Source organism: Anabrus simplex, chromosome 3 (genome assembly GCF_040414725.1).
Source record: "Anabrus simplex isolate iqAnaSimp1 chromosome 3, ASM4041472v1, whole genome shotgun sequence".
NCBI classification, from domain to species: domain Eukaryota; kingdom Metazoa; phylum Arthropoda; class Insecta; order Orthoptera; family Tettigoniidae; genus Anabrus; species Anabrus simplex.
Window position 1 is genome coordinate 472,769,958 of NC_090267.1, and position 25,161 is coordinate 472,795,118.

Here is a 25,161-nt window from a genome sequence, read left to right on the forward strand (position 1 = left end):
GGCATACTTAAGAAGCTGGTCGGCAGCACCTAAAGAGCCAGCCCGCACAATCTGAGGTACACTTGCGCTATGGGTGTCAGCCGCTGAGTATCCCGCTCCTGTGTGAAACCCCTCAACACGTGCTGAGCAGGTTGATACTGCCGTCAACGATACTTCAAGGATAATCTCGGGATGCCTACAACCAACGCCAGGGTAGAAATTGTACCCGATGGTTGGAACAGCCCTACCCAACATCCGCAGGGCCACTGCTGTAGAAGCCGAGATAACAGAGCAGGATAGTGACCATCGACACCAAGCTGCAAGGTTTCGCCTCTGATCCCGCAAGAGCTTCCTTGCTAGGACTCCGCCGCTGGAGCTAATACCAGATACAACTCGTCTTAACAGATGGACGAGCTCACTGCCCACAGACATGTCACCAAAGGAAGAACCGGCTTCTGGCACCGACCTACCTTACCCCGTATGGAGGTCCCTCAACCGCTTAAGAGTGGGCGTCTCTCGATTCATGAACAACCTGAAGAAATGGGGAATCCTTCCAGCAAACGCAGACACCTTGTGTGAAAGTGGAGCTGAACAAGACCCAACTTACCTATCCTCTTGTGGACAACCCATCCACATCACAAGATGTTTTTAGATGAAACAACAAAGCCATCACAGCTGCAGGTTTCTGGATATGCTGACCGGACACGGAAATGAATGAAATGAATGAAGTAGAAATGGAAAGTGGTTAGAACAAATAAAAAGAGTTAAACTGAAGAGTATGATTTCACTTACAGCTATTAACATTTCGGATAAAAAGATGCCCAACACTGATTGCAGAGTGTATTAAAATGGATTTAATGCATTAGTTAAATGTAGTGTGTTGTACGGAGCAGAGGTCTAGTGAGTTGAAGGAAATTTTATACACTTGATGAAATTACGAGTAGATTTTCTAAAATAGTTATGGGACTACCTAGTTGTACAGCTAACTGTAGAGTGAAAATGATGTGCAATGATGTAAGTTTGCACACATCTATATATTAAAAGAGTTTGTTAAAAACAGCTTTGGCAAATCCATTCGTCCGTTCTACTGGTCCGATTTGCTTCATTTTTGGTTTATTCTCTCCGCACCTATCTGCCGGTGAACCATGAGACATTGTTAGGTCTCTAACTTCAACCAACACTGAGTAAGCATATAATCAAATAATTAAATAATCATTCCAATAATTGCAGGCGAAGGGTTATCCTAACCCGCAATACATTCTGTACTTACTAACACTTCCATTAATATTCTGATACATGTGATTTTCATCCTTCGTAATAACATTGCATGGAGCCATGTTTGATTACGGTACTACCTGTCATGTCAGAGAGTATACGCTTCCTCTGATACTATTTGATTCTCTAACCTTTAACAGCTTTCAAATATATTCAAAAGATGGCAGAGCGTTGCTAACAACTTACATGCTGCTAAGAGGAAAAAAGTCTACGTACCAACAGACCCCATTATGACATACGGCTTAGGCATTATCTGGGAACACCTATTGAAAGGTAACGTACATACATTACTGTAGAAAGAGTCAGGACTATGCAACTTGAAAACTTCTTTGTCTGGCAAAAAAACGTTCCCGCTAGACTAACCTATGAGCTCACAAGATAACCGTTCTGAATAGAAGAACTGCGATTATCCTACGACACAATACTAAGCTTTACATCAAGAACAGCAGGATTTTTAAAAAAACGCAAATATATGAAGAGATTTCTATAAATCCGACGGCATAATGACGTAAGAAGAGATTTTGACTAAGAACTGCGCATCTTATTAAATTTTCATAAAACGACTGAAAAGGGCAGACGAAACAATATGACTAGGGAAAGTGTTATCTGACCTATTTATAACGAACACGGTACTGCGATGCAGCGCGGTCCCTGTAGTGTATTGTTAAAATACTGGCTGAGACTGAAGTTGGGATCAGGTAGCGAAGTGTTACAGAAGGCCTACCAACTTCTTCTTTATCTGTTTACCCTCCCGGGTCGGTTTTCCCCTCGGATTCAGCGAGAGATCCCACCTCTACCGCCTCAAAGTCAGTGTCCTGGAGCTTCAGACTTTGGGTCGGGGATACAACTGCGGAGGATGACCAGTACCTCGCCCAGCCGGCCTCACCTGCTATGCTGAATAGGGTCCTTGCGGGGGGAAGGAAGCGGCCGTGGCCTTAAGTAAGGTACCATCCCGGCATTTGCCTGGAGGAGAAGTGGGAAACCACTGAAAACCACTTCCAGGATGACTGAGATAGGAATTGAACCCATCTCTACTCAGTTGACCTCCCGAGGCTGAGTGGACCCCGTTTCAACCCTCGTACCACTTTTCAAATTTCGTGGCAGAGCCAGGAATCGAACCCGAGCCTTCGGTGGTGGCAGCTAATCACACTAACCGCTACACCACAGAGGCGGACAGGCCTACCAACACTAAATGAAATATCAGAAGCAAGGACACTGGGTGGATGGGATAAGGAACATTTTGGAAACAATAGGAATTGGATACTAATGAGAATTGATTGTACAGTGCAGCTAAGAATATGCAAAAGAATAGTTCTAAGATTTAATGATATTGAAGAGCAACAAATTGCTTCATAGTGTAAAAATAAGAAGTCACTAGGGGAATTTTGTAATTTAATTGGGGTGTTTGTCCTATCCTTGTCCCATTTCCCTACGGGGTCGGGTATGAGGTGAGATGAATCTGTCGTGGGATTTTTTTATCAGCGGATGCCCTTCCTGACGTCAACCTCATCAGAGGAGTTAGTGAGATGAAATGAATGACATGATACATGATAGTAGGGAGAGGGTGAAACCCGGTGCCAGCACATAGCCTACTCCTGTCGAATAGCACCAAGGGGTTTGCTCAAGGTTTAACGTCCCCATCATATGCCTTCACTCCATATGAGCACTGCGGAGAGGTTTGGAATTTAATCCAGGCTTTTGGCACGCAATCTAGTGATGGGAAATTGTACACCACCACCTCTCCTACTCTGCCGACCAACATTCTGATGGTGAAAATTTTTTCGACCAACGGGACTCGAACCGCCTAACTTCGGTGTCAGACCGTTTAGACTGCAACGCCTTATGGAGGCGGGCTTTGTAATTTAATTGGGATAATGAGGATAAATATAAATAATAATATAACAAATAAGGAAGTGAGGGGCATAATATGAAGGTTAATAGGGTTATACAAAAATAAAGCATACATGCAAAATGGAAATGAAACAAATCTTTACTATGTTCTGAAGAAATGGGATGGGCACACCTCATAAAAGATTTTTAGAGACAGGGCAAGTAATGAAGAGGATATGAGAAAAATTGGTAACGATTTCAGCTGTATACGATTGCAAAGTTATTGAACAGAGAGTGAATGCAGCCGGGAAGAACTGAGAAAAATTTCATCATAATTAGGGGAAGTGGAAGGAAGAGAAGTTATACATGCTAGTTACTATCAGAATTGTACCTAACGCAACTAGAAAATATAACTCCGTTGAAGCGTAGAGCAGTTAAGTGCGTAGATTGTAGATATAGCATGTAATTAGTTTGTCGTCCTAGTTCTATTAGTCTGCACCTTTCTTGTTTTTCTTTCGCGAGTCAATATTAATATTCATTTCTGGAGTCGGACATATTGGAGGGACGGATGATAACTAGTGTGATGACCTCTTTGGGGCGGGTGTCATGTTTCCTCGATAGCCTTCGAGATGTTTCACTTCTTACAATAATATTTCTAACACACTTTTCAGGCTATTCTTTCTCTGTTCAATCTCTAAATTACTTACAAATATTAAAGTGTGATTCACATTTTCCGGACACGTTGTTATTTTAGTGCATGTTTTTCATACTATATTCTGTTTTTTAAACTGCATGTATCGAAAATTAAGATTATAATAATCAATACCCTCCCTCGGATCAATGGTTTCCGATATTATGGGAGATGGGTATCATCTTACCTTAAATCCCCCGTTAATACTATGGTTTGAGCTTTCCAAGAACCCATCAGTGTAAATACATTTAGACTTCTTTATTTGAATTTTATTTAGCGAATATCATAGGGATAGACAAAATTATCCTTACATAGATTTTATTACCATCCATTGATACCAACATTTTACAATTGAACTCTTCACATCAACTGAACATGCGTCATTTTGTCGATTCACCGCACGTTTCTTCTTGTCAGATAGTGGGTAGAATTTCTACTAAGTCCATACCACCAAATACGATGAGGGTGTCTTGCCTCCTTGACTCAACCCAGGAAGCTTTCGTAGAGATGATGGCCCCTCCCCGCCATCACCCGTGGCGACCATCCAGAAAGTCGATGCGCTTTGTCGCCCCCGGAATCCTTTCGGACGCGCACCTCATCCCGCGTATTTGTTAATATCTCCGAAGTGTCAGTCGTTACCGACACTCGGGACTGAATCCCCAAACAGAGGAAACCCCTGTTCTGAGGAGCAGTACCTCGTGTCGAGTTCGACTGTCACCCCGACGATGTTAACAAGTACAGCGGGGGAGTACCAGCTGCGATCGCAACAGGCTTCCCCGTAGTGATGGCCCCTCCCCGCCATCACCCGTGGCAACCATCCAGAGAGTCAGCACGCTTGATCGCCCCCGGAATCCTTACGGACGCGTGCTGGGTGAACGGGGAATAGCGACAACTTTTCTTATCCTTCTTATATGAACTGAATGCGGACTGCACAGTAAGCGACCTGTTCAACAATAGTATGTTTCTGTCGTGTCTTATTGTTGACTGTGCACGGAATGTGTTGCGATTATGGAGCAGAATGAAGGCTTCTCCCAATTCCATTATTTCCTACCAGAACTTAAAATTATAGGTATTACACTAAGGAATATGGTCGTAAGAAAACAGAACTCAGTTTCTCTCGTATATTTATTGTTTCATTCCGGAGGATTGTTGAATTGGGCTGTGAAACTTCTGCCCTCGCATTCTGTTCTGGACACACATTCCATTAAGGATATCAGATACTGTAGCAGTGTTTCTATCTCAGTCCTGGAGATGGTGCATCACGCTCAATGATCAGTGATTACTATGTATGGCATGTATTACTAGCTGCCATTATCTCATACATTAATACGTTTTTGTGGCAATAATTAGTTTATACGTTTCCTTAGAAACATGCCCGACATGTCAAGCTTCCAAAACTGAACTGTAATATTATTTAGAGATATTTAGAGCACTTCCTTCGTGATATTCTGTCCGTATCGGGGCTTTATTCGTCCCGCGACTCCACATGCATGTCCCATAAAATCTGAATACATAATTCCTTCCATAGCTACATAAAATAGACATGATATAGGCTTTTGGGCTTGTGCCGTGTCTGGACGGTAAGATAAAATTATTTTTCGTGAACGGTCAAGATATTCTTTTAATGACGAAGAGCAATGTTCTCTGCAAAACTTAAATAATTTTACCTTATTTTCTTGACACGGCGTGGGCCCAATGGCCTATACCATGTTTATAAGTACGGGCCGTGAAAGCATCAATGGCAACATTCAAAACCTCTATGGAGAGGATACTTTTTTTTTTTTGCTAGGGGCTTTACGTCGCACCGACACAGATAGGTCTTATGGCGACGATGGGATAGGAAAGGCCTAGGAGTTGGAAGGAAGCGGCCGTGGCCTTAATTAAGGTACAGCCCCAGCATTTGCCTGGTGTGAAAATGGGAAACCACCGAAAACCATTTTCAGGGCTGCCGATAGTGGGATTCGAACCTACTATCTCCCGGATGCAAGCTCACAGCCGCGCGCAAGAGGATACTTTTAAGAAGGCTTCAAAATATAGCAAATTAAGGAGAAAGAAATCTATTCTCCCTTCTTTATGTTTTCTACTGAGATGCCGTGATCATAACATTATTCCTAACTGTGTGAATCACCGAGCTCGATAGTTGCAGTCGCTTAAGTGCGGCCAGTATCCAGTATTCGGGAGATAGTAGGTTCGAACCCCACTGTCGGCAGCCCTGAAGAAGGTTTTCCGTGGTTTCCCATTTTCACACCAGGCAAATGCTGGGGCTGTACCTTAATTAAGGCCACTGCCGCTTCCTTCCCACTCCTAGCCCTTCCCTGTCCCATAGTCGCCATAAGACCTATCCGTGTCGGTGCGACGTAAAACAACTAGCAAAAAAAAAAAAAAAAAAAAAAGACTGTGTGAATCTGAAGCACACGTTAAATACTCCGATGGCCAGGAGAATATATCAGTGCGCTAGCAACGCTCTTGTGATCGGGAGAGTGCATTACAATCGTAAGGAACTGGACTCAGTCTCCCGAGAATTGTTTCATTTACACATGTTGCTAAAGAACACTCTCTCGCAGGAATTGTGGTTGTCTTTCGATCGCATTACTGCTATTAAGCCTGAACGCAAATTCAACCAGGTGTCATTCGGAGAAAAATCCAAGTTCCTCCGACTAGCTCAGAAACAGGCGGTCTCTCGCACGAATCCGGATGCTAGTAAAACTGTCGTCAATCCTTCCAAGAAATCCTCGGACGAGAACAAAACCGCAGTTCTCGCTAGGGGTCTTAATTTCGCTGTCGCTCCCTCTAAAACTCCCACTGAGGAGTTAATTATTTCCGTTGAGGCAGCCATCCACAAACTACCTACGGATGACGCTGAGGAGTTAAGACAGAAATCTGCGAGACTCATAAGTTCCGCTGTTTGTACACGCACCCAACTTAACAAGAGGCGAGAGGAGAGCTCTGAAGGAACTTAGAGATGATTCTGAACTGACCATTCTCTCAGCTGATAAGGGTAATGCGACAGTTGTTATGGACACTGACGAGTATAAGAATAAGATCTCGGCTATGTTGTCAGAGCCTATTTACAGACTGAGCTCACGTGACACTACCACTCGTGTGTCCAACACCACCGTGAAGCTCTCAAGGCAATATTCAGTTCCAAAGGAGGAGGTTAAACATCTGTCCCCGGGGGCGCAGTGGCACGTAGATTTTATGGACTTCCTAAAATCCATAATGATGTTCCCATCAGACCTACAGTTAGTGCGATAGGTTTTACTACGTATGCTCTGGCTAAATACCTAAGAAAATTACTTTAGCCACGCATAGGACGTACTGAATCATACGTCAGGGAATCTCGGTCAGTCAACAAGCTGTCCAAAACAACCCTTCAACCTAATGCACTTCTGGTGAGTTTCGACGTGGATTCCTTGTTCACATAAGTGCAGATTGACTCGGTCATGTCTCTCATTGAACACCTGTTCCCCGAAGACATCGCTAAGCTATTTTATCACCGCATGACTTCCAGCTATATCTTATGGGGTGGATATTTTTACGAACAGACGGACGGAGTGGCTATGGGAAGTCCACTTTCGCACTGGATCATTTTGAGGAGGAGGCTATTGCTTCGGCGCCCGTCAAGCCTATGATATGGTGGAGGTATGTTGATGATATATTTGTGGTCTGGACAGAAGATACTGAGAAACTTCATCTAATTCCAGACCACCTAAATCAGCAACATCTTACAATTAAATTCACTATAGAGATGCAGTCGGACGGATACCTTCCTTTCTTGGATTTTCTAGTAAGAAAGAAATCGGATGGCTGCCTAGGACATACCTACCGTCTATTGTAAGCCTACCCACAGAAATCGCTACCTTCCTACAGATTGTCACCACCATCCAGCACAAAAAAAAGGCCTTCTCACGATACTCACCAAGAGGGTGAGACGAATTTGTAAATCACCAAATATCCAGGTGGAGAAGGACACACTCAAAATCACGTTCAAAAAGAATGGCCACAGCGATTTGCAGCTCCATAGAACCCTGGTCCCAAGGAAGCGACCAAGCAAAGCTCACAGAAAGAAGAAGTGAAGGGAACTACCTACCTGCCTTACATTCACAACACCATAGATCGAATTGCCAAGGTCCTCCACAAATACAACATAAAAACCGGGTTTGGAACCGTCAGTCCTGGAGTGTACGAACTTCCCTTTACTTGCGGCAAGGTATACATTGGACAAACATGCCTGTCCATTGGTACTCTTATCAAGGCACATGAACGAAATATTCGTCTCAACCAGCCAGACAAATCAGCAATAGTTGATTACGCTCTATCGTCGGCTCTTGATGTCGTGTTCCAAGATGCTCGAGCTCTTACCCACACTAGACACTACAGGTACAGGAACAGGTCCAGTATTATACAGGAAACTGTGGAAATACGTAGAATTCCTAACGATTTCAACAGAGACACTGGCTATCAATTAAGTAATACGCGATTGCCAGCCATTGAGGATTTACATAGGTAGTTCCCTTCACTGTACTTTCACAATTCTTATTTCGTTTCTGTGTTTTCCAAGTTCGTAGGTTCCTCATCGCCAGATGTTTCATATCAGGCTCAAATCGATGTCATATTTTCATATGTGACTCCCCTTCAGACTGATTTTGATGGTTCCGTCAGCTTCCGCTTCTAACTCTGGCATTGTACCGCGTCCGGTGAGCCATCTGGTAACGAATGAACGTAAATCTACTACTTATTTTGGTAAACAAAGTATAAATATGCCTAGAAGTGCTAGTCTATTTGGGAAACATAAGTTTTGTGGCAACCAGCGTACTAAAAACACAAGACCCTGTGGTTCACAAGAGATAGAATCCGCCAACAGTGTTGAAACAGATTTTCAAAATGTGACACCAAACAAGAAGACAGACACGCCCCCTACCAGTGCAAGTGAATCTAAATTAGTTAAACATTTTGAAGAACTGGGATCTGGAAGGCTGAAGTTTCAGAGAGTATATTGATCACAATAGTTGTATACCTGTAGCAGTTATGGAAGCTATCAAGCCAATCTACAGAGACCTAGCTCATCCAGACTTTCACACTCAGAATCCCAACGGGTCTTTCAACAATATTATCTGGACTCGAGTGCCCAAAAATGTACTAATTTGTAGGGTTAAGAACTTTGAAATGGGGAGTCAGTGGTGGTGTATTAACATTAAATGCTGGGTACATGGGAAGAGTAAGAGTGTTATTGCATCTCAACATCAACCCTGGCCGTCATACTATGAAGGGACTGCAACATTTAGACAAATTAAGAATTGCCAAGGCACAGCGTGCAGCAGAGTTCAACACCAAAGCAGCAAGGTCTTCGCGAAAGAAGAGGTTTTTAGAGGAGGAGGAGTACTAGGAAGAGGATACTGACTATGCTGTGGGGTGCTTTTGAGCCTTAAATTAAACAACTGAGCGAGTTCTTATAATATCAAGTTTTGAATCTGATTTCTCAAAATGACTTTTTTTTTAATTTAATGTTCATATATCTCAAAACCTACTTGTGATACATACATGAAACTTTGTGATATGCTTTATTATATCTTCCTGTTCTTACTGAAGCAAAATCATAGCACAGATTTCCATAGACATGAAGTAAGGGGTGTCCATCTCCAAATATTTTGTGTAAAATTTGGCACCTTTTAAAAAATTAATATATCTCGTTCTTTTGGTTTTTATATTTTAATTCTGCTTCAGTACACAGAAATAATATAGAAATTTCATCTGTAAAACATTCGGAGTCGTATCTTCATTGGTTCCAAACATATAGGAACGTAATCTTGGCCTATTTAACCTAGGCAGGATAGGTCTTTCAAACTCCCCTTAACATATTTTTGGTACTGAAGTAGTAAGAGCCCTAGAATATTTAAGGGACCATTCATACCATCAAGATGCGCACGATTTTGTTAATGCAGGTGCCACTATCAAATACATGTTACCAATAAAGAAATGGTTTTACATACATGATGCCCGTAGCACAAATGTAGCTACAATGCACCCGAAAAAGATGCATTTCTTCACCTTGCATAACGAGAAATTGCAGTAGGTGGAAAATGATATTCCCCGGTACCTCAAGAAACTTAGGACCGCCAGTGAGAAAGCCGGAAAGCAATTCCTTAGCAAGGAGACGTATAAGGTCATTCTGTTAACTGCAGCATCAACAGTGGTTATGACATGGTTTCATATCTTTCTGACCCAAGCATTCATTCGTTACTATAGAGATCGTTTTCAGTGCTCTGCGGCAAATGATTTGCTGGATCCGCAGTCTCAAGCGCTCTTTGAAGACGGGAATCTCGGCTGTTCCTGCAAGCAGTAACGTGGAGATGGAGTGTGGCACTTCTGTGATCGGATATGCTTGAGAGAATCTTCCAAACACGCCCCAAGGTCAGCGCATTGCAACACATTTACCAGATCATGTCACGTGTATCCTTGAGGATCTACAAAATTCCCTGGTAATTTACTTCTTTGCCTACCGTAGCTAATGTTTAAATGTACGTATTGTAACATAACCATTTCTTCATTACTGGGTTGAGGTACGATTTAAAATTACACAGTTCTCTCTTTCTACTCTGTGCTACCCCTCTATGAAGTATCTGTCGTATATAGGAGGTTTTGTTGCTCACAAAACATTCCTGTAAACCAAGTATGACAGCCGACTGATTCTGCCGTCAGGGCTAATGGACTTAATTAGTAAAAGATATGAAAACAGCAGGCTACAGTACCTATCTGATTTGCTGTCGGGTGTTTTGAAACTTATTGTTACTGTGCAATGAAAGCACAAGCAAGTATGAATAGAAAAACCTGGTACGTTTATGTGTGACTATGTAGTGCCAGTGTTATAGGATTCTCTTCGCTTCAGTTGTTCTGAAATCGGACATTAACACGCTTACCCTTTAAACAGAGAGGCATTATGTAAGTAGTTCCAAAATAGAGAGGTAAGTTATGTGAAATTATTTCTTTTCTACACCTAGGTAGTATTTACTACCGTTAATATTACATTGTTCGGATTTGTCCACTTCGGAGGGGCACGCTCTTCGCTGAATTTCTTTATTAAGGTGTAGAGTGTGATTTAAATTAAATATGTCTATCGAGTGATTGGCAATATTTTAAACAGAAATATAAAAAAAATACTTTACGTGTGCTGTAATGAACAATCGTGCTTCAATGCCAGCGATGCAGCGCTCGGCGGTAAAAATAGGAACTAGGTCCATATCGCCACGGCCGACTTGATGCGAGGGATCCAGTCGGCCGTGATATCGCCCATATCGCTGTATTGGGAAGGCATATTAGCGAAGACATAGAAGAGAGTGATGTCCATCCTTACACCACTGAGAACCCGCTGAAAACAAAGATCTGCTGGCTGTAAAGTAAACCTGCTAGAACTTCAAACGTGAGACGTAAGATGGCATCAGAGCATAAAGGCGTGATGATACATCCTATTTCCACTGAAATATCAATTTTCATAAACATTTTGCTTACATTATTATTCTGCAAATGTCTTCAAATATAGGACAAACATTATTATGTTGTAACTTAAGGTGACGGAAAGAAAAGATCTTAGCTGTGACAGATGCATTGCGTAGTTCTCCAGGCTCACAGCGTGTTTCTGAACTATGTTACACGGGCATCTAGGATCCCGAAATATAATGAGTTTTCACATCTCTCCTTCTTGATAGTGTACTACCATACGAGGCTGACGTGTTTGAGAACCTTCAAATAATTTAGTACTATTCGTTCACATTGGCTCACTAAGGACCACGGAATTCAATTTTTTTTGTGTGTGTTTAGAGTGGGTCTTGATGTTTTCCCACTAATGATTATGTTACTCTTTTCTCTCCTCCGTTCGTCCACAGAGCATTTGTCTTTTCAGTAGCTAATTTATCCTGGAATTCTTCTGAGAGGTCCTTGGTTCCTGTTATTTCCACACCCTACAGGATTTCAAAGAACTTCCGCCCAACACATTATCTTAATGTTACTGTACTTCCGGTAGGCGAGAATTCTGGCAGGGTACATGCTCGAGATATATCCGTGGTAGAGCTGGAACACAACCGTTCTTGAATGAAACCGTTGCAAGAAATTAACAGTTTGCAGTTTCAGTGAAGCTCTACTGTTGCGTTTTCCATCAGCACACTTTCAGAACTGGTACATACACAAAACCGTCCTTCGCAATCGTTGCATTTCTTGAAACTGGGGGTTCCTAATGTAATAGAATAACTCACAAGGCAGGTATGCCATTCCGAAGATCTGCGCAGCTATTGGCTGAAGAGCCTGACGTCACCGGAGTATTAAACTAGATACAAAGGCTTGAGTGTTACAAGGCATTTGTACTTTTTTTAGTTAATCTTGTCAGTTATTCTGATTACACTCGAACTAATACGAAAATATTCGACTTCAAATACGCCTCTCTAATGACAAAGACACACTCAGTGGTTCGAACAGTGGAACGATGGCCTTCTCGATCCTGGCTCAGTCCGGTGGTATTTGAAGGTGCACAAATACGTCAGCCTCGTGTCAGTAGGTTTAGTGGCACCTTGAAGAATTCCTGTGGGATAGAATTCCGGCACCTCTGCGTCTCTGAGAGCACGTTACCCGATCGAATCCAAACATTAGCGCAATATACAATGGAATGTTTAGTACACTGTTTATCAATTTCAGAATGTTATATTTCCAAGAAAATAAAATTTAAAAAACAACAACTGTTGTCTAATAACTGTTTTGCCCAGGACTAATCCGTAGGTCAGATATCTCTTCCTTGTCACGCCTTTCATCATATACGTGTAATTTGAGAGCTCAGATTGTGTCACATTCTGTGTTTGATCTCCTGTTTGTCTGGTGCCAGTACACTCCCCTCCTTGACCTCCATTTTTTCAGTCGAGACCATTTCTTCTGAGAAGCGTACAGGGCGGATGACTGATTGACAGTGTCTCAGTTTGGTAAGGAAGGAGAGACACCTTATGTAATAAGTGTTGTTTGTCAGTTAATATGCCAGCACTAATTTCGTAATTCAGGTGGTTATAGTCATTACTCCCGAGAGACCGCATTCAGTCCATTTTTCCAGGTAATTCAAATTGTTGGTTTCCTCGATTTCCCCAGTTCCAGCTGTCCTTTGGGGTCCCACCGATTTTAGGAAGGAATTACTTTTTGCTAGGGGCTTTACATCGCACCGACACAGATAGGTCTTACGGCGACGAAGGAATAGGGAAGGCCTAGGAGTTGGAAGGAAGCGGCCGTGGAAGCAGCCCCAGCATTTGCCTGGTGTGAAAATGGGAAACCACGTAAAACCATCTTCAGGCCTGCCAATAGTGGGATTGAACCCACTATCTCCCGGATGCAAGCTCACAGCCGCGTGCCTCTACGCACACGCCCAACTCGCCCGGTGGAAGGAATTTTGCCTTCTCTACACAGAGCAAGGGAATGTGCGGTTTGGATCACATAGCCATCAGCTTGAATTAGGGCGATAGTGAGTTGTAACCACTGTGTCCTCAGCCCGGAATATGGTTTTCTGTGCTTTCCCATTTTCACGCCAGTAAAATGCTGGAGATGTACCTTAATTTAGGCCACGGTGGCTTTCTTCACTCTCCTATGCCATCGATGCCATATGACCTATCTGTGTCGGTGGGACGTAAAGCGGATTGTAAATGTAATATGCTTTCTCTGCCGACAGTTGTAACCCAACCTTGGCAGCCTCATTCTTCTTCTTCTTATTATTATTATCATCTATATTTTAAAAGAATTTACTAAAACAACTTTGGCAACCTTGGCAGCCTCATTCTTCTTCTTCTTATCATCATCTATATTTTAAAAGAATTTACTAAAACAACTTTGGCAACCTTGGCAGCCTCATTCTTCTTCTTCTTCTTCTTCTTCTTCTTCTTCTTCTTCTGCTTCTTCTTCTTCTTCTTCTTATCATCTATATTTTAAAAGAATTTACTGAAACAGCTTTGGCAAATCCGTCCGTCCGTTCTACTGAACCGATTTGCTTCATTTGGTCGTATTCTCTCTGGAATTACCTGCCGGTGATTCATGATGTACCAATAGGTCTCTACGTGCAGCCAACTTTGAGTAATAATAAAGTCAAATCCTTAACTGATCACTCGAATAATTCCAGGCGAAGGCTTATCCTAACCCGCAATACATTCTGTACTTGGCAGGTTGCCAAGCGACTAACACTTTCATTAATACAGGGTTATTCTAAATGATTGTCGGGGTTACAAAAATTCATAACTCACAGTGCAATTGACGTAGGAATATGAATCTTGTTTTATTGTGTACTGTAACTCATAAAGTTATTTTGAAATACATTACAAATGCTCGATATGTGCACCTTGTGTCACTCTACACACATCTACTTGATAGTCCTTCTCTTCCCACACACACGTCAACATGGCAGCAGTGATGCTTTCGAAGGCGACTTGGATGCGCTGCTTCACTTCCTGAATATCCACCGGTAGAGGAGGAACAAATACCTGATCTTTAACATATCCCCACAGAAAGAAATCGCATGGTGTAAGATCTGGTGAACGTGGTGGACAGGGTAAGAGCATCAGATCAGCTTCCGGTTCCGCGACCCATCCATCGTTGTGGAAGTTCTTGGTTTAAAAATGCTCTAATCTTCCTGAGGAAATGAGGTGGTTCCCCATCCTGTTGCAGCACAAAATCATCCCTGTCGTCACTTAACTGGGGTAACAGCCATTCTGTGAGCATGTCCAGGTAAGTCAGGCCTGTTACTGTCTGTTCACTGAAGAAGAACGGGCCATAGCCCTTCGTGTTTGAAACGGCACAGAACACATTGACCGTAGGAGAGTCACGCACATGTTCCTCATAACAATGGGGGTTCGTTGCACCCCAAATGCGAACGTTTTTTTCGTTTACCTTTCCACTTACATGAAAAGTAGCTTCGTCACCGAAAACTACTCTGACAAGAAAACCATCATCTTCTTCAATCCGTACCTGCAGTGCCATGCTAAAGTTGAAACGTAGGACTTAGTCATTAGCTGTTAGAGCTTGACGCAATTTTAGGCAATATGGTTTTACATTTAGGCGCCTTCGTAACACACGCTATACTGTGGTTTGAAGAACTTGCAGTTCCCTGCTACATCTCGTAGTTGATTTCTTTGGACTACGGAGATAAATGCCCCTAATCCGATTCACATCCGCTTCTGACACAGCGGGACGTCCACTGCTTTTCCCTTTGCAAAAACAACCTATATCCGCAAATTATGCGCAGCATCTGGGAAAAGAGTTGTTGGAAGGAGGCTCCTTCCCGTATTTTGTCCGAAAATGGCGCTGGACTCTGGTAACGGATCGATGTTGATGAAATTGAAGAGTACAAAGAGCTTTCTCCTTATCGCTAACCGCCATTTTGTTAAACACTGCTATTACTGACATCAGGTGGTAAATTATGTACTACATTTGATGCAAAACAAAACTTTGAGAGTTTGTCTAACCGGTACTGCAACAATAAAAATGGTGCGTTTTCCACGTTTTCAAACAAAAATTCACGAAACCCCGATACCATTTAGAATAACACTGTAGTCTGTTACATGTGATTTTCATCCTTAGTAATGTTTGATTACTTCCTCTGACTACGGAAGAATACTGTTCCAAGCATGGTACTCTTTGATTTCCCTAACCTTTCCCAGCTTTCAAATATGCTCAACAGATAGCAGACCGTTCCTGATAACTTATATGCTGCTAAGAGAAAAAAGTTTGCGTACAAACAGACCCCATCATGACACACGCCTTAGACATTATCTGGGAACAAGTATCGAAGGATAACCTAGCTACACTACAATGAGAGAAGGCCATGTATCTTAATAAATTTCTCTGTCTGGAGAAAAACGCTTCTTCGAGACTAACCTATGAACTCACAAGGTAACCATTCTTTATAGAAGAACTGCCTTCTACGACATCATCAAGAACTGCAGGATAAATAGCGAATATATGGATATTTTTTACCACACAGATGAATAGATGAATTCTGGCTACGAACTGCGCCATACCGTAACGAGCTTCTTATTAAATGTTCACAAAACGATTGAAAAGAGCAGGCAAAACAACATGACTGCGGCAGGCATATAAAGACGAGTTATCTGAGCTATTTATAACGAATGCTGCCAAGGCGCACGAGTCATCTAGTTATTATTATTATTATTATTATTATTATTATTATTATTATTATTATTATTATTATTATTTTATATTATTCCAAATGGTGAGATTTCCATCTGCTCAAAGACAGGTTAATGATTCAGTAAAGGCTACTGTAGCACCTTCGCCTGCACAAATACACAGCTTTGAAGACGCTTGCTAACGTCGGAGTTCATTTCAGACTCATCTACAAGTGTCAGAAGGCACTGAATTATTTGACATACTGCGGACAGGTCTCACTGGTCACGCAACCATGAGAGGGCTTGAAGGAATAGATATTCTGTTGAGTAATTTATGTGTCCCATAACAATTCTAGATCCTTCAGAACAGAGTTTCTCTCTCGGGCTCTTGACCTACTCATGGTACACAATACATTTAGCAGAAGTCGGAGAAAGAAGTGTCGGGATGGTTCTAGACTACTCTACTAAAAGATGTTGTTGTTGTTGTTGTTATTTGCTTTACGTCGCACCGACACAGATATGTCTTATGGCTACGATGAGATAGGAAAGGCCGAGGAAGTGGAAGGAAGCGGCCGTGGCCTTAATTAAGGTACAGCGCCGGCATTTGCCTGGTGTGAAAATGGGAAACCACGGAAAACCATCTTCAGGGCTGCCGACAGTGGGGCTCGAACCCACTATCTCCCGATTACTGGATACTGTCCGCACTTAAGCGACTGCAGCTATCGAGCTCGGTACTCTACTAAAAGAAACCCGCTTTATGTGTTGACAAAAACCCGTGAGAAAATCATGAGGTAACAGATTATTCATGTCATACTCTTTGTCAGTGTGAGCATTTGAATGTTATAGGTGTTGTACTGTAATAATAATAATAATAATAATAATAATAATAATAATAATAATAATAATAATAATAATAATAATAATAATAGTAATAATAATGTGCGGGATGCTCCTTCATGTGGATGAGGAAATTGCTGAGCAACTAAGCTTAGAACTGAACCTCAGGCTACGTTTGGTCTTCACTTACGTCTTTCCAATCTTGCTCTAAGAAATGGAAGATTGGGCAGTTACCCAATTTCTCTGCAAGGGACTGGAGGCATTCGAATTTTGGGTGTACCGACGGATTTAACGCATTCCTTGGACGGACTGAAATTCCGAGGTGTTGGGCCGCCTGGGAAAGAATACTGAAGGCATGTTGACAATCGATGATCCGAAGTTGGAATATTTAGCAATATAATGTGGAATGATATGTATATAATCCTTAAACGTGTCATTCGGCACGGAATACAAGGACGTACGAGACCTGGCAGACGAAGAATATTGTGGCTTAAGGACCTTGTGGACAGGATGAGCACGGTGTCCCTGTTTCGAACTGCTGCATCCAAATTCAAGATTGCCATGTTGATAAGATTAAGAAAATAATAATATTAAAGAATGAGGGAATTCAGGGCTCGAAAGAAAGCAAAGTTCACTGCCAAATGTAAGGAGACTTAACGTGGTTCTTGATAGCCCCAACGAATAAATAATAACAATAAGAAGAAGAGCAGGAGGAATTAAGGGATTATAAATGGTGGAACAAAAGATTCTCAGGAAGATACTGGGACTGCGATGAAGAGAGGACGGTAAATTTAGAAGACGAGCAAACGAAGAACTTTATACCAAGATAGAGAAAAGCTCGGACATTACATGGACATATCCTGAGAATGGGCCAGTGGAGGTCAACACTGCAAATAATACAGTTTCTTGTGAACAAGAGAACTAAAGTACGTCTATCCAAGAGGTATAAAGGGATCTAGAAGAAATGGGAATACAGGAACCGGAGATATGGAACAGAGTGATTTTAAATAAAAAAGGCTTGCACAAGTTTTAAGAACAGGACAAGGCCCAGAATAAGAAACTCATGGACGGAAGAGCGAAGAAGACTGCAAAGTACGAGAATGAAAGGATATTGGAGGAGAAACACCAGAAGAAAAGGAAGCTGATACGAATTAACGTGGTTCCCAGATGGCCTAGAAGAAAATAAGAAATAATAATAAAATTCATAAATGTATAGTCTAGGCTACTGCACTGAAGAATGATTTAATTGACGCCATTCAGTCTGCGTTCACATCAATTTTGATACGATGACAGAGAAATTGATACTGATCGGTGCCCAATGGCTAAGTGTTAATACATTTTCATTAACTTCGTTAGGTAAACATCAGTTGTGACCCCGAGCTACATTTACACGCCGACATCGTACGACATGGAGAGCCGAGAGGATTTTGATCAACTCTCCAAGCGCTGGACTAGCTCTGACGATATTTGTGGCGGTATCTTGGGATCCGGAATTCGACACTACCATTTATCTACAGAGGGATTGAAATCCTAGGACACACAACAAATTGAAACTGAGATTTCTGGACAAGATGCAGAGGAGCTGTCTCTAATCTATGGGCCTAAGAATAAAATTTTCCTGCAAATTCATGTGGGATTATCATCATTTATCGGATGTCCACAATTAAATTTATGGAATTCAGCGCGGTGCAGCATAGACTGTAATGGTAGTAGGAGTCTGAAATTTCGTATATGTGCTAACTAAGCAATTCGCTCGCGAATTACGGCACAAAAATTATTAGTTCCCAGTTTTGTCACTACGCGAAAATATGACTCTGTAAGCGGTCAGAACGTGCAATATTCCGGAACTCTAACGTCATAATGATCTTCCGGTAGAATTTCGTTGTATCAGTTCCTTGGTTATTGCTTAGTGACGCATGTTGATTTCTTCTGTGCAGTGAATCTTCGATATAACGCAAGAAAGTTGAACTTTTCCGCGTGAAATGTAGTGCCTATTGGGAAGAGAGACCGTGGGCTACTAGTGAAGTTGTTTTACCAGAATGGCATCAATAGCAACGCTGCACTGCGGTAATATCGCCGACAGAAACAACGGAGAAGAGGTCCCATGACAAGTAATGAGCTGAAGAAAATGGTTAAGAAATTCAAGGAAAGAAGTGAATTAGGTGTCACACCAGGGAGAGGACGGTGTTCCATTCCCATGGAAGTTGTTGCTGAAGTTGCTGTAGCTGTAGCACACCGTGCAGCACATTCTCCCAATTCTGTAACCAGTACTCGAGCTGTGTCATGTGATTTTTTCACTACCCCGGTCAACAGTTCACTAGATTTTGCGGCGCATTTAACTCTGGTATCTGTACAAACTTCGCATTGTTCACAAATTGAAATCCCAAGATGTTGCAAAACGCCGTGACTTTGTCCTTCGGTTTCTGGCGCGCGTGAAAGTAGACAACATGTGGCCGGGGAATATTCTGTAGACTGACAAGGTGCATGTTACTCTGGAGGATGCAGTGAATGTACTGAACTGTCGCATCTGGGGTTCGACTCCTCTAAACGTTGTGCAGGAACAACCATTGCATTCAGGTTTCGTGACCGTTCAGTGTGGTTTCACAAACTCCTTCATTCTTGGTCCGTTTTCCCTCGAGGATATTTCCCCTTGTGGGTCTGTTTAGGTGTATAGTGACATCTACACGTTATAGGGACCTCCTTGTGCAACAAGTGATTCCAGCTTTGTAGGAGCACAACTAAGACCACACCCTTATTTTCATGCAAGATGGGGCAACAACACATATCGCTCGCCAGGCGAAAGAATTGCTTCGAGAATCCTTCAGTAACGACCGCATTATCTCTAGGCATTTTCCAGATGCGTGGCTTTTGAGGTTCGCCGACCTAAATCCATGTGACTTCTGGTTGTGGGATATTTGAAAGTTCGTGTCAAACAGGGATATGTGCAGTCTCTGCCCGATTTAAAGGCTAGAATACGACGATATGTTTCTCTGATTTAACTCGATATGACGCGGGAAACTATCGACCATGTCGCGTTACGGATGCAGCAGGTTGCTGAGTTCGGATGCCACACTGAACAGTGTTTATAACCATAAATGATAATAAACGTCCATGGACCACCATTATCACGTGCTTGATCTTTCCTGCCTTTTTTCTGTAACCCCTATAATTGCTTAGAGTGTCATAGTTTCAATTTGTGTCAGAACTTTAAACTAACAACTTTTGTGGCATAATTCACGAGCGAATAGTTTAGTTAGCATGTTGTCATTGATACTTACACGGCCCGTACTTGTAGACATGGGCTTTTGCCGTGTTGAAAAAAAGTTATGTGAAATTCTTCACGTTTCGCAGAGAAATTTGCTCTGCGACATCAGAAGAAAAAACTCGACTGTTCACGAGAAAGGCTTCTCAAGGAATGAAGTTTGAACTTCGAGGTTACAATAGAAGTGGAAATGGTACGTTCATTCATCACCACATCGCTCACCGGACGCGGTACAGTGCTAGCGTTTGAAGCGGAAGCTGACGGAACCATCGGAATCAGTCTCAGAAGGAGTCGCATAAAAACAGAGTACACACATAAGTAAGTATTACATAGATACAAACCTGGAATGAAATATCTGGCGATGAGGTACATACGAATTTGGAAAACACGGAAACAAAATAACAGTGAAGGGACAGGATGGCTGGCAACCACGCATTACTTAATTGATAGCCAGTGTCTCTTTTGAAATTGTTAGGATTTCTACGTATGTTGCAAGAATATGGGCATAAGATGGACACCGAGAATTAATTTTCTGATGACGAAGCTGACGTTGGGAGTAATTTATCTGATATCGATCCGACTTTCGTTTTAGGAAAGGATAATATGAAAATCTGGACAAATTTACTACACAACTTGTTAACTGTCAACATATGAAGAATCCACTTAAAAAACGACCTACATTCTTAAAAATGATCTTGTAAATAATCGCGAAAATTAATAACTCCTTTCCTTTTGATGGCAATGACCAATTTTTTTCACTTTTATTGCTGGGCGAATACACATTTATTGTAGAGTTATGAAAATCAAGGTTCAGTATTTGCGAAGTTATTAAAGGATTTTTGTTGGATGTAGAACGTTTTGGAATTGTGCACTGGAATGAGAGAGTTTGGAAAATGATTCCATCATTTAGATTAAGGCCATATTATAATTATGTACATCCCTGGAACTTCAAGTTGTGTTATCATTATCATAAAACTGCAAAATAATGCAGTAGATTTCTGAAACTGAAACATAAAACATTAAACACGCGTTTCTTAGTGACATCATACTTATTTTTTTCTATGCCATAGAACATGTTTGAATATTAAATCAAAATTAACACAACAGTTCAAAACCTCATGTCATCGTCCTCTTCAGTAGGATGATTTAATTCCTCCCAGTCTTCATATGATTCTAAATTACCCTCCATAGCACCTTTATACATGGTGAAGCGAAATTCGGGTACTCGGGCGTCGTAGCGCGACTCCTCACATGCCAGCAGTAAAACGTTTCTCCCCATTTTCACACCAGGCAAATGCTGGGGCTGTACCTTAATTAAGGCCACGGCCGCTTCCTTCCAACTCCTAGGCCCTTCCTATCCCATCGTCGCCGTAAGACCTATCTGTGTCGGTGCGACGTAAAGCCCGTAGAAAAAAAAAAGTTTCTCTCACAAAAGTTCGTCCTGCGAGTATATCCGGGAGAAAAAGGTCGTTGAAGAGTGACAATCTGGCAACACTGTAACCACATGTAGGGTAAATAACGCTGTGAGCAGGTGTTAGTCGTGCTGTACAGTTGGTGCAGTGGATAGAGTTTTGGGTTAGCATGCAGGGGGTCGAGGGTTCGATGCTGGGTTGAGGCGCTTTTTTATTTGCTGATTTCCATCGGGCATTACATACTGTAACACAGTAAGACACCGTTTCTTAGGTCACATGTATCCTTCATTTACAAAATTTAGTAATGCTGAACACGTAACGCATCTAGTAGATGAAGTAGTGCGAATAAATTCACGGCCACGACGTGGAAAGGGCGTCTTTCAAAGCTGACCAATGAAAACGATTGTTCGTCAATTTCTAGGATCGTAGTATGTAAGTGCGAATGGTTTCTAGAAAACCGGCTGTAATCCCTGTTGACTATTAAGATGCCAGATACCACACCTGGACTACATTTCATCATCATCATCATCATCATCATCATCATCATGTGTTTACCCTCCAGGTTCGGTTTTTCCCTCGGACTCAGCGAGGGATAACACCTCTACCGCCTCAAGGGCAGTGTCCTGGAGCTTCAGACTCTTGGTCGGGGGATACAACTGGGGAGAATGACCAGTACCTAGCCCAGGCGGCCTCACCTGCTATGCTGAACAGGGGCCTTGCGGGGGATGGGGAAGATTGGAAGGGATAGACAAGGAAGAGGGAAGGAAGCGGCCGTGGCCTTAAGTTAGGTACCATCCCGGCATTTGCCTGGAGAAGAAGTGGGAAACCACGGAAAACCACTTCCAGGATGGCTGAGGTGGGAATCGAACCCACCTCTACTCAGTTGACCTCCGGAGGCTGAGTGGACCCCGTTCCAGCCCTCGTACCACTTTTCAAATTTCATGGCAGAGCCGGGAATCGAACCCGGACCTCCGGGGGTGGGAGCTAATCACGCTAACCACTACACCACAGAGGCGGACCTGAACTACATTTACGAAATAAAAAGAACATATGCATCAACCCAGAATCGACCCCTCGCCCTCCCGCATGTTAACCCAAAACTATATCCACTGCACCAACTGTACAGTACAACTAATACGTGCTGACAGAGGTAGTTACCCTACATGTGGTTACAGTGTTGCCAGATTGCCACTTTTCAACGACCCTTTTCTCCCGGATATACTCGCAGGACGAACTTTTGTGAGAGATATTTTTTTATTGCCGGCATGTGAGGAGTCGCGCTGCGACGCCCGAGTGCGCGAATTTCGCTTCACCCTGTATAATGACAAATCATTCATATTCCTCCACTTGGACCCGAATTTATCTTGGTCTATTTTTGAATAGTTGGCCTAGAAGGCTGCATGAACTTTTACGTATATACTGCACTGCAAAATTACCACAACCAAAAGCACACTGTTTTCCATTACATCCTGGAACTTTAGCGAGAGAGGTAGGCCTGTATCTGAAAAGAAATAATTTTAAAATAATCCGTACTGTAATTATTTTGTAATATTTATGTGAACTATTAAATTTATACGAAATTGTTTAAATCATTGTGAGGCGCATCCTGGGAATTACAAATTATAGATACACTTACCTCTGATATATCTCTTGGTTCTTCCTCCATTTTAACGGATCATTCAGTTTATTTCATCCTCTACCAGGAGGGGGATAGCAGTCTAGCTTATACGGTGACAGTAATTGCTGAAACCCTGAACTTAAATTGACCTTTTAGGAAAAACTAAGAGAAGGATGGAGAGAGGATTTTTTTTTTTTTTTTTTTTTACAATTTGTTTTACGTCGCACCTACACAGAGAGGTCTTATGGCGGCGTTCGGATAGGAAAGGGCTAGGAGTAGGAAGGAAGCGGCCGTGGCCTTAATTAAGGTACAGCCCCAGCATTTTCCTGGTTTAAAATGGGAAACCACGGACAACCATTTTCAGGGCTGCCGACAGTGATGTTCGAACCTACTATCTCCCGAATACTGGATACAGGCCGCACTTAAGCGACTGCAGCTATCGAGCTCGGTGAAAGAGAATTTTGGAACCCAAACAAAAAATAATACTAATCTTGCTTATGGATTTAAGAAGCTACGAAAATATTTTAAGTCGAGAAAGAGATTGGAGGAGTACACACGGTGGAAGAAACGATTTATGAAAAGTAAATCAACTTTGAAGCTAAGTTACGCAGAGATTGGAAAGTTTAGGAATGAAATGGGTAACAGATTTTTTAGAGGAGTGCTGAGAGACTGAAATTGTAATTACTTCATTTTGTGAAAGAGTGGAAGAAAGCAGTTTTGAAAGTGGAGTCATCATCTTCTACGCACACAAGAGGAGGGGGTGATAACAATCCTCAGAGAAAGGAAAAATTCGGGACATTGTCTGAAACAGTTTGTACTTCATTCCTTCAATGACTTAGAAGGCTCTATAAATCATGTACACGATGTAGCGAGCAATTTCGACAGAAGAACCAAGGGTGACGACACCACCAACATTCCACCACTGGCGTCAGAAAGAAAGCGCGTCTCACTACGGGTTAAACTTTAGATTCCATTGTTGATATAGCGGTAACAAGTTACACAAAACGCCACACTCATTCATTCACTTGACGGTGAAATTTCCACTCAGCCTAATATTGAAAAATCGCTAAAGTTAACTCATTTCCATCACACCGCCGTAAAAAATAAATCATAGCAATTCCGATGGTCGCTGTTTAGTTATACTGAATTTAAAATGATTCTCAAACAGCCCTTCAAAAATGTGTAAAGAGTTGCCTTAATATTCTAGCTTTACTGTATCTACCTGCAGGCAATGGAAGTTGGCATCAATGTTTCACACTACGTCCACAATGGAGTGAGAGAACAAAAAAAAAAGTGTTTTTCCCAGGGAACGATAGCCGAAGTTTTAATTGACTTAGGATGTAATTTAACATGAGTGACCAGAAAGAGCCCACGAAGTGAGCGGCAGGGATTAAGAACCTAATATGATTATGTGCTATTCGGATTATAGCCCAGCTCACTCTAGCGCATACCTTTAACCTCTAAGGACTCACAACCTGTGAGGGGCGAGAGGTAATCACGGGCCCTCAGTTGAGTCCAACACTGGTTCCTCTCATTTCACGTCCACCATTCCTTTTTTATGCCCGAACTCCTGTGTTCATATCATGTTCTCTAATAATCTCGATGTCGCTAAATTTACGCGGCCAAGGGAGTTGTATACATTATCTTTCTTTCTATTTTGTGCCCCTTCTATTATTATACCAACGGTCGTAGCCGTGTTGAAACACCGGATCCCGTGAGATCTCCAAAGTTAAGCAACATTGGGCGTGGTTAAGATTTGGTTGGGTTGCCACGCGCTGTTGGTGGGGGGTAAGGGATTGGAGGAGCGGAAAGGAGCTGGCCACTCTACCGTACGTAAACTCCGGCTCTGCGGAGGTTCGGATCTGCCTTCGGACAGAATATACCCTTTTTCTGGTATTACAAGCGCAGTGTGCCTGTCAACGCTTCGCAGGCCTTTGGTAACAGCAAGTGGTCGGTGAATGCAGAGTAAATTTCGAAATGACAACAGTTGGTCCTTGGTTCGAGAGCTCTGTATTCCGTCTGACCAACCGAGCAGAGGAGGGGTGTCCACGCAACTACCGTAGCTCTACGTCTCTGTATTCGGGAGACGGAGAGGGAATGATAATCACCGTCGGATGTCC